Below are 9099 nucleotides of genomic sequence, written 5' to 3'. Positions count from 1 at the left end.
GATGCATGCCTGCCCAGCAAGCACCTGATGAACCCTGTGTCTACATGCCTCGCAGGAGCTGTTTCTCACCTGGGAAGCAGACTGTGGGATGAGACAGAAGAGTACCGGAGCCCCGGGAGCCAGCCTGGACTTCCTGCTGAAATCATGCTCCAGAGAGTTCCTCCGTAGGGTTTCTTGGGATGGTGTCTGCTCCTGCTTTTCTGCCCTGGGCTGTGGGTCCAGGCCCAGCACCTTCTCCCCTTCCTCCCACTGTGGCTATGGCCACCAAAGCTTTAGACTCAACCTGTGTCCCCTGCACAGCAACCCTCTCAGCTCTACTCCAGCTGCCTGCCCCTCCCCCTCCAGGGCTTCCTCTATTTTTATTTTTATTTTTTATTTTTTTCTTCCCTGGGGTAATTTTCTCACTGAACTTCAGCATCTGACTGCCCTGACCTGGGATGTCCAAGACACAGGTTCAAAGCCCTGACATCCACAGCTTCTTTTGAAAAGTTTAGTGACTTTCCAGGGGAAGAGAGTGGGGGCTCCAAGTGCCCCCTCCAGGACCTGCCCTTCTCTCCAGGATGCTCTCGGTGAAGCCCCCTTCACCCTGCCCCACACTAGCCCAGCTGACCTGCAGAAGCGCTCTAGCTCACCCTCTGGTGTGGTGAGGGGCTTTTTCCTCTCCTTCCTGTTTGACTCCCACACCACCTCCTGCACATGGTTTTGGGGGGGACTGCAAGGTGGGGAAGTCCCATCAGAGAGTTTTATTATGATTGCTTTATGTTTTTGGTTATTGGTTTTTCTTTTCTTTTTGTTTTTGTATAGACCAAAGCAAAGAAAATAAAATAACACACAGATCCAATGGCGGCTGTTAGAGTATTATGGTATAGGGGAAGTAAGGGGTACAGTAGGGGTCAGAGGCCTTGGCCGAGCCTTGTATGTCCTCAGGGCTGGGTGAGGCAAATGGAGAGAGGGGAGTGTTTGAAGAGCTTCAGTCCATTTAATGATTTAATTCCCTAGTCACATAGCATCTTAGGAGTCTAGGACAATGGGGTAGGGGATGGAAGAGCTTCTGCTTTATTGATACATGGCTAGTTTGCTTTACAGGCAAGCTCCTTGCTGGCCTTAGCCTCTGCTGCCCTGCTGTAATATGGTTGTGACAGATGTCTCCTATATCCCAGCTCTCTGCTACCCAAGGCTTGCTAATCTAGTAGTGGGTTCATCCCAGCTCCTGCCCGTCTCTCTCCATGACTCCTTGCTGTTTACTGTGCTCAGTAACAGGAGTGGTGGCCAGCACCCTCTCTGTGCTTTCAAGTCTCCTGGGCTCGAACTGTCTCTCCAGTGCAGGAAACAACAGACAGCACCTGAGGCGGCAGAGGGGAGAGATGATGTTAGCTAGGCCTAGTGGATGCAGTAGGATTCTGCATCTGTGGCCGATGCTCCCAGATGGGCAAGCTAGGACCTCACTCTCAATAGTTGATGCTCTCTGTTGGCTGAGCCCAGATAGAAACCAAAGAGGATGCTCATGTTCTGTCTAGCTGCCCAACACAGAGCAGAGTGATGTAGAAATGCCAAGGAAGATACCAAGAGATCTACCCACCCCAAAGAGGATGTGAGGTGGCTGTCAAGGAAGAATTAGGCTCCAGCCCCATAACAGGCAGCAAGGACAAGGAGGAGGCAGAAAAACCTTCACAGAAAGATCGAAGGTTAATTCTAATGCTGAACTCTGAGCTTCCCAGCAGCCTGGTCAAAAAGGGCTCATAGGTTAATGTAACAGCAATGGTCCATTTTCATGTAGGCTTTCTCACAACCCCGAGAAAGCCAATTGCTGGAACCTTTGATTTCTTATCTATAAAACAGAACTGTGTTGTAGCTCGGTGTAGAGCGTGAATTCAGCTTGTGCCAGGCTCTGGAGTTCCCATATGCAGAAGGAGCCATGCCTGGTCCATCTGCCAAGTGTTGGGATGAAAACTGAAGATGCAAGGATTGCCACGGGGACTGGAGAGGTGGCTCAGAGCACTGGCTGCTCTGCTACGGACCTGGATTCGGTTCCCAGCACTTGCAGGGCAGCCCACAGCTGTAACTCCAGTTCAAGAGAACCGGCCTCTGTGAGCACGAGGCAAGCACACAGTACACAGGCATATATGCAGACATACACTTAATAAAAGCAAACACCCTGGGGGCCAGGGGAGGGTGGTCTTGACTCCCACAGGGTCTACTTCTATGATTCAGAGATGTTTACTCCAGGAACACACCCGCTGTTTTTTCTGGGCTACATCATGTGACCAACCTTTATGCCAGGAAGTTGGGAAATGGGGAATATCAGCCCTACATGGCAGCCCCTAGAGAATGTCAAGGCTGTGGCAGGGACAAGGGACATGGAGAACATTGGGAAGACCACCATGGTCCACCACAGAAAGGGCCGCTTCCTTTGCTAGCGGCTTGGCCGGGGAAGTGGCAGTAGAAGTGGGTGTCCCTAAGCCAGAAGGTGATACTTAGACTTGGTTCATGTGGCAGATATGTTGGAACAGCCATGGCCCAGGAACAGGGACCCTTGTGCTTGAGTGTGGAGGAAAGGTTACTCACCCACTACAGTCAACATTTTTATACCAAGTCAGCCATAATAGCAGAGGCACACCTATCAAAATGGCAGGCGCCACTCCAATGCGGGAGGACAGTCAGCTAAGTGACAAGCCCGGTACTCTCAGAAATGGTGACGAGACGGGCAGAATCCAACTAGACAGATTTCTACAATGAAGTACTCTGTCCTTTCCCATGATTTTGTTTTTCAAGACAGGGTCTCACTATGTAGCTCTGCCTGTCCTGGAACTCACTCTGTAGACCAGGCTGGCTTTGAACTCACAGAGATCCGCCTGCCTCTGCCTCCTGAGTACTGGAGTTAAAGGTGTTCACCACCACCACCTGGCCTTTCTGTGTGTGATGGGGATGGGAGTCAGATGGTCAGGCTTGGTGGCAGATGCCTTTGCCTGCTGAGCCATCTCACCTGCTGAGCACACATGACCTGTTTTATTTTTTGAGATTAGTGTCTCCCTGAAGCTAGGGCTATCAATTTGGCTAGACTTGCTGCTTGGCCTGCAAGTCCCAGGGGTTCTCTGTCTCAGCTTCCTGGCACGGGAACAGTAGACTCTTACCACTATGCCCTGCTTTTTACAACTTGAGCATAGGCCACTATAGCAAGCACTTTTCCAAGTGAAATTATTAAAAGCAAATGCCACGGCGCTGGAGGGGTGTGGCTCAGTGGTGAGGGACACTTGCTACTCGCAAACTGGAGTTTGGCTTCCACATGACTCCATCTCCTTGAGATGCGATACACTCTTCTGGAGTTCCCAAGCGATCCCACACATGCTCACGTCACAGACATACACACATAATAAAAATATGCTACATCTTTTTTAAAAAGCTAGGGGATCTTGGGGCTGGAGAGATGGCTCAGTGGTTAAGAGCACTGGCTGTTCTTCCAGAGGACCGGGGTTCAATTCCCAGCACCCACATGGCAGCTTACAACTGTCTATAGCTCAAGTTCCAGGGGATCTGACACCTTCACACATGCACATTTAGGCAAAACACCAATGTGTATAAGATAAATTGTTTTTTAAAAGTTAAGGGAATCTTACAGTAAAAAAATCTAAATCACACCTACAAGACCTCATCCCATAAAGCGCCTGACTCAGGCTGGTGAAATAATTCAGTGGGTAGAAGCACTTGTCAAGCCAACAATCTGAGTTTGGTCCCTAGACCCACTCAGTAAATGGAAAGAACTAACCACTGCATGCTATCCTCTGACCTCCACACGTGTGCCATGGCATGTATACATATAAGTACTTGTGCACAGGCACATCACGTAAAGCTTTTTTTAAAAAGGTATATAGCCTCATTTAAAAGATAAAAATCTAAAGTAACTAGGAAATAATTAACTGGAACCTTAATCCTTTAGTTAGGATTTAGGAACCCTAGAAACATCCTTACATATAGAATATGAAGTTATGCTGTACATAAGACATGGAAAATCTGAGAAGCATAACTGAATCCCAAGTTCACAAAAACTAATATATCCAGCTGTGGTGTTAGACCTCTGTAATCACAGGGAGCTGAGGCAGGAGAGTCATGAATTGCAGATAGACAATGAGTAACATATATGTATAGGCTGGTTTACATGCCTATAATCCCAGCACTGGAACAAAAGTTGGAGGCAGGGGCCTAGGAGTTTGAGATTATTCTTGGCTATTCAACGAATTCAAGGCTAGCCCGGGCTATGTGCTGACTCTGGTCTCTCATACACAGATGAATGTACAAATCATACATAGTATTAATATGATTTACTATGAACCATTGGCCCATATATTAAGAGAAATTGATGATGGAGGTTGAGAAGCCCCAGGATGTGCCATCTATCTGCAAGCCAGAGGCTGGGAACCCAAGGGATATCTTTCTGTTCAGATTCTAGAAGGCTTGGAAGTTAACTGGGAGAGCCCAGAGTGGAAATGTCAGGCTGGTGTCAGGAGGGGAACCCAAGGGATATCTTTCTGTTCAGATTCTAGAAGGCTTGGAAGTTAACTGGGAGAGCCCAGAGTGGAAATGTCAGGCTGGTGTCAGGAGGAGATGAGCTCAAATGTCCCAGCTCAGACAATGAGGACAGAAAAGACAAATCCCTTCATCTACCCTTTGTTCTAGTTGGGTCCGACTGGAAGTGGACACCCAGATATAATACAGCAAGCTCCTTGACAGAGTCCCTGGACTGGAATCTCACCCCCTCATTCCCTTATCCTTTCAAGGGTCCCCTAGAGGCCTGCTCTTTGCCAGGCTTTCTTCAAGGCTCTGGGAATCTTGATATCCACTGTCCTTTTCTGTTGTTAGTAGCATTATGCTTTGGGGCCTGGGGTCATTCCAAGTCAGGAGCGGAGTGATGTCATCCATATCCAAGATGGACACCAGGAAGAGCGTTGACATACCATGGCTGGAGCAGCAAAGACTCAGGGCCCTGACCTGATGGGGAGAGTAGGGAGGGACAGTGGTTTGCTGTGTCCAGCTGGGACAGTAACAGCCACCAGACCTCAATGGTGTAACAGCCAAAGCTGGTGATGCATTCTGATCCTGGAGACGTTGGTAGTGGGAGCCACTGCCTGCATGGTTACTGGAAGGCACCCTCCTGAGGGTGACTCTGTCCTAGAACCATGCCTGGAGAACCAAGATCTATTCCCTACCCCAGGCTCTTTTCAGCTCTGTGCTCAGGGATCATCTGGAAGAACCTTGAGTCAGAAGTAGGGGCCCTCCCCCCCCCATCTCCTTTCCTCCTACTTGCCCTTTCTCTTTTGTTTTGAGGAAGGGCCTGATATAGCCTAGGTTATCCCAGAAGTTACTATGTAGCTGAGGCTAGCCTCCAACTCCTCCTCCCCAGTACCTCCTGATGCTGTGATCACAAACGCTTCCCATGCACAGGCTTCCCTCTTCCCCTTTCCCCTCCATCTCTTTCCCATTCTTCTCCTCCTTTCCTCCACCCCTCCCTCCTGTCTTTCATCTTTCTTTTGTTCCTTTCTCCCTCCCTCCCGCCCTTTTTTTGAGAGAGGTTCTCTCTACATAGCCCTGGATGTCCTGGAACTCAGCAGGCTGGCCTTGAACCCACAGAGGTCCCCCTGCTTCTGCCTCCCTTTGTGCTGGGACTAAAGTCATCATCTCGCCTCTCTTTTTTTCAGCTGGTCTTTAGGTTTGCTGTCTCACTAGCAAGGTTGGAAATGCTTTCTACTTTTGAGGCTGCCAGAGTCCGGGGAGCCTGCTTGGGACTTGATTTGCTACCAGTGCTGACAACAGTTGTTGGCAGAGTCCTGATGAATGCCAAGAGCTTTTACCACACATCAGCCAATGGCCAGAGTTTTGCCCAGTGTGTGGATGGCAGGGCAACAGTACTCAGAGAGGTTAGAAAATGCCCCTGAGGCTGCACAGCTAGTGAGAGCCCCAGAGCTGGCCTTTGAATCCCGATGCCACACTCTCTCCCAAGCAGCTTCCTCTGTCCTTCCCAGATAGGCCGGGGTCCAGGCCTCTTCTGATGCTCTGGTCCAATGGGTCCAAATGTAGGCTGGGCAGCCCAAAATGCTGGCTCAAACCAGGAAGGAGTAGCCCAAGGCAGCCTGCCACACATCCTCAGAGCTGGGAGGTACATGTCTATCCTGGGACCTCTCTCCAAAGGCAGAGCTACCTACCAACAGAAGTGAGGCTCAGTGCATTTCTGTGACTCAGCTACTTAGGGAACAAAGGCAGGAGTATTGTGAGTTCAAGACCTGCTTGGGCAGCTCAGTTACTTCAAAATAGAAAGCGAGGGGCTGGGGAGATGAGCAGCAGCTCCAAGCACTGGCTGCTTTTAGGGAAGGGGGAGGGCTATGAAGATCTGCCCTGCGGAGAACATCAGATTATCTTGGATCTCTTCAGCTCTTCCTCAAGCTTCAGAATAAAATGGTTTGACAGCCCCTGCCCCCAAAAAAGGAATGGGTGGCTTTCCAGAAGATCCAGGTTCGATTCTCAGCACTTACAGAGCAGCTCACAACTTTTCTGTAACCGGGAGTTCTGAGGCCTTCTGGCACTACACGCACCTCCCCACACACCCACACCCAGTGTCTATCCTTGTATTCATTCAATAAATATTTATTGGACACCAAATTATAGTTCAAAGCACATAAAAAGTGAACAAAACAGACCCTGCCCTCAGTGCTGGTAAAATGGGGAGGGAAACTTGCTCCGCGGATGGTGAGCATCAGAAGATGAACAAGGAGTCTGGGTGATGATTAGAGCTTCCTAGATTCAGCTCGGAGAGGGAGTAGGGAAAGCACGCAAGGCCGCAAGTCTGCCTCGGAGGCAGCCAGTAAGGTATCAGGGAATGAGGCTGTTAGGAGTCAGAAATCATTCGGCCTGAGACTCTGGCCATTCTGCAGCCCAGAGCCCAGCACCCCATACCCTTCTGCTCCCCAGAGCTTGCTCTCCTGGACCAGGCTTGTCTCCCTTCCTGAATATAGCCAACAGGGGGAGGGAGATACAGAGAGACACTCATGTAGGTGCTCATCAGGCAAGCATGACAGCCTGAACTCCTGGTGGGGACCGAGTCTCCGAGCCACAAGAGTTTGGCTGGATTTTGAGAGGAGGGGTAAAAGAAAGGGGAGGGGCACTGAGAGGCGGGAAAGGCCTGGCCCTTGGGAATCCCATCTGGTACCAAGTGTATGAGGTTTTTACTGGTGCTGGTTGGAGTAGGGACTACAATGGCTGTTGCTTGGCTCTGCCTGGGTGACAGAATCCAGGAAAGGGAGCAGCCCAAGGCCTGCAGGAGACAGCAGGGGATAGCCTGAAGGAGGCCTCATCCAACCTCAGTCCTTGGTCATTTAGAAAGGAATCTGGGAGCCTTGCTCTGGGCAGCTATAGCACTGACCTTCCGGCGACCCTACTGGTGACTTAGGAGGCAGGGGAGGGGACTGAGCTAAGTGTGGGCTACCCAAGGCTGGGAATTAGGGGAGGGAGCTGTGCCCCCAAGTTCGTGGGTGGAGGTAACTAGGTGTGAGGATTTATATCTCCCCACTCCCTCTCATCAGGGGTCGGAGAGGACACACTGAGAGAAACGGCACAAGGCCTCAGCTCCTCAGGACATCTCTGTAACAGTGAACAGGGTCAGAGTCCCCTCTGAGTCGCCTGGCAGTGGCCACAATGACGACTTACCTACCGAGAAGCCTTGACTTCTCCATCCTTCCTCGGCCAGATGAATGAGCCAGCCTAGGGGTGAAGCCTAGTGTGGGCTGACACTGCCCTCTGGAGGCCACAGTCAGAACTGCCTGATTCCAACGCCCTGACCTAGAGAGTTTCTAATTTCACCTTTCTGTTGTTCCATCTCCCTCCTTATTCAGACTTCCCAGGGGCCTCAAGGCAGCTTCTACATGTGCACGGAGCTGTCTACCTCACAGGGATTTAATGAGCTCTTACTGCGTGCCCTGTCCTGTGCTTGATGTGAGCTGCAAGTGGCCAGGCTTGGAGAGACTGCCTGGGAAGGAGGCACTTGATGGAGCTGTGGCCTCGCAAGGGCTGGCCTGTGCAGATGTCAAGAGAGCCACCTCCTCTTCTACCTCGCTGTCCGCAGCAAACACTGGGACTCTTGTCACCGTCGAGCATTTTGTTGACAATGAAAACACGCATACTGTGGGGAGTGGTGGCCCATTTCTGTGACCCTAGCTCCTTTCGAGGTTGAGGCAGGAGGATCAAAAGTTTAAGGGGGGGACTGAGGAGATGCTGAGCAGTTTAGCTTTGCTCTTCCAGAGATCAGGCCTCGCCTCCTGTGCCCACGCAACGCACCGCACATTGCTACTTCTGCAAACAACTTCTTACGGGCCCCAGGAAGCTCACTGGTTCAGTACTCTGAACTTGGGGGGGGGGATCGCTTCTTTGCTCTGGTGCCCTATCTGGGGTGAAGAGGCATTTGTTCACATCTCCCCAGGAAGAGTTCCACAATTCCCCAGCCCCTCCCCCACGGTGTCCTCCGCAGCAGTCATCCCAGCTGGCCCACTCAGGCTTCTCTCCTTCCCCCATTCCCTTTTAGTGTTCTTGGAGACAGCTGGCGCTCATAGGCCAGGCTGTCCTTGAACTCCGGATTTTCCTGCCTCTGCCTCTGGAGTGCTGGGATTGCTTACAGGTTGTCTGCCACTTAGTGTTTGTAGCTCCTCCTGGCACATGACCCCTAAGACAGCAGAGATGTAGCCTCTTTGTTCGATGATGTCTCAAATGCCTGTCATGATGCTTAATAAATGTTCACTGGGGGATGAATAAGGATCGAAAGATAGTGAGTGTAGAGGCATGAGATTGAAAAAGACACGAAACCCACAAGAACTAAGATAGATAAAGGCTCTAATCATTATAAAAGGAAAATTTACATTTTTCTGTCTTCTCCGTGGTAAACCTGGATAATCCGCTCTCAACAGCTTTGTAGCACTGACTTGGGGCCATGTATCCTATGGTGATTTGAATGACAATGTCCCCCAGGGGGCTCATATGTTTGAGTGCTTCCTCACAAATTGTGGGTGAACTGTTTGGGAAAGATTGGAAGGTGTGGCCTTGCTTATGGAGGTGTGTAACTAG

The sequence above is a fragment of the Phodopus roborovskii genome, unplaced genomic scaffold (genome assembly GCF_943737965.1).
Source record: "Phodopus roborovskii unplaced genomic scaffold, PHOROB, whole genome shotgun sequence".
NCBI classification, from domain to species: Eukaryota; Metazoa; Chordata; class Mammalia; order Rodentia; family Cricetidae; genus Phodopus; species Phodopus roborovskii.
Note: the sequence above shows the minus strand (reverse complement) of the source record.